The sequence below is a fragment of the Ceratina calcarata genome, unplaced genomic scaffold (genome assembly GCF_001652005.2).
Source record: "Ceratina calcarata isolate Rehan_Ccalc_2016 unplaced genomic scaffold, ASM165200v1 scaffold198.2, whole genome shotgun sequence".
Taxonomy (NCBI): Eukaryota; Metazoa; Arthropoda; class Insecta; order Hymenoptera; family Apidae; genus Ceratina; species Ceratina calcarata.
The window spans coordinates 6,581-7,303 of record NW_017141378.1 but is presented as its reverse complement, the minus strand read 5'-3'; the positions used below and the strand labels follow the sequence as shown (position 1 = coordinate 7,303).

At 35.5% G+C, this 723-nt stretch overlaps 1 protein-coding gene across 1 annotated transcript in view; it reads left to right on the top strand.

Moving 5' to 3' along the window:
• LOC108622018 (uncharacterized) overlaps window positions 1-723 on the top strand; it is a gene marked incomplete at its 5' end in the record, with an annotated part of 6,590 nt that overhangs the window by 5,330 nt on the left and 537 nt on the right. The window lies entirely within an intron of this gene.

Here is a 723-nt window from a genome sequence, read left to right as displayed (position 1 = left end):
AAGCAGAGGCAGCACTTTGAAGACTGCAGTTAATTACCTCAAGTTAGAAATTGAACAATAAATAAATATTAGGAAAAACATTGGGATGAAAGCAAAGGAAACATGAACTTTCGTAAAACAGTTAGGTGTACATACGTATAAGCAATACTACGATCATTCCGCGTTTTTATTTATTACATTATGACGTTTACAATGTGAACGACACTCACTGTGGTTTTTTTCATACGTGTTAAAGCATATCGACACTGTAGCTAATAAAACAACCGAATGGTTGTTTGGGGATGTACCACTGGAGGCAGCTTCCCTATGTATCAAAGGTGTAATCGTAAAAAATGAGAGATACAGTCATTTTCTCGGGGGTTGGCAACGACCTTTCTCCTTCAAATTGCTTCATATTTCAAATCGCTTGTTGCCAAGTACGAGATAATGTTGTAGTCAATGCTGTGCTGTGAGAGAGAGAGAGAGAGAGAAATAGCATATAGCTGATCATTTATCTCCCCTACACCATCAATGTTTGAGAAGCTGCCTCCAGTAATATAAAAGGTGATGACGTTCTCGACAGGAATGAATAGTGAATATTTCAAGATATTTGAAAAATATTTTTGATATAAACGACTTCATGTAATCAATGAATGTTACTTACTGCCAAATGTAACAGTTACGAGAAAAAGTGCCTTGTACCATTTGTACACGAATGGAAATAGACAATATATTTTGTAAAAT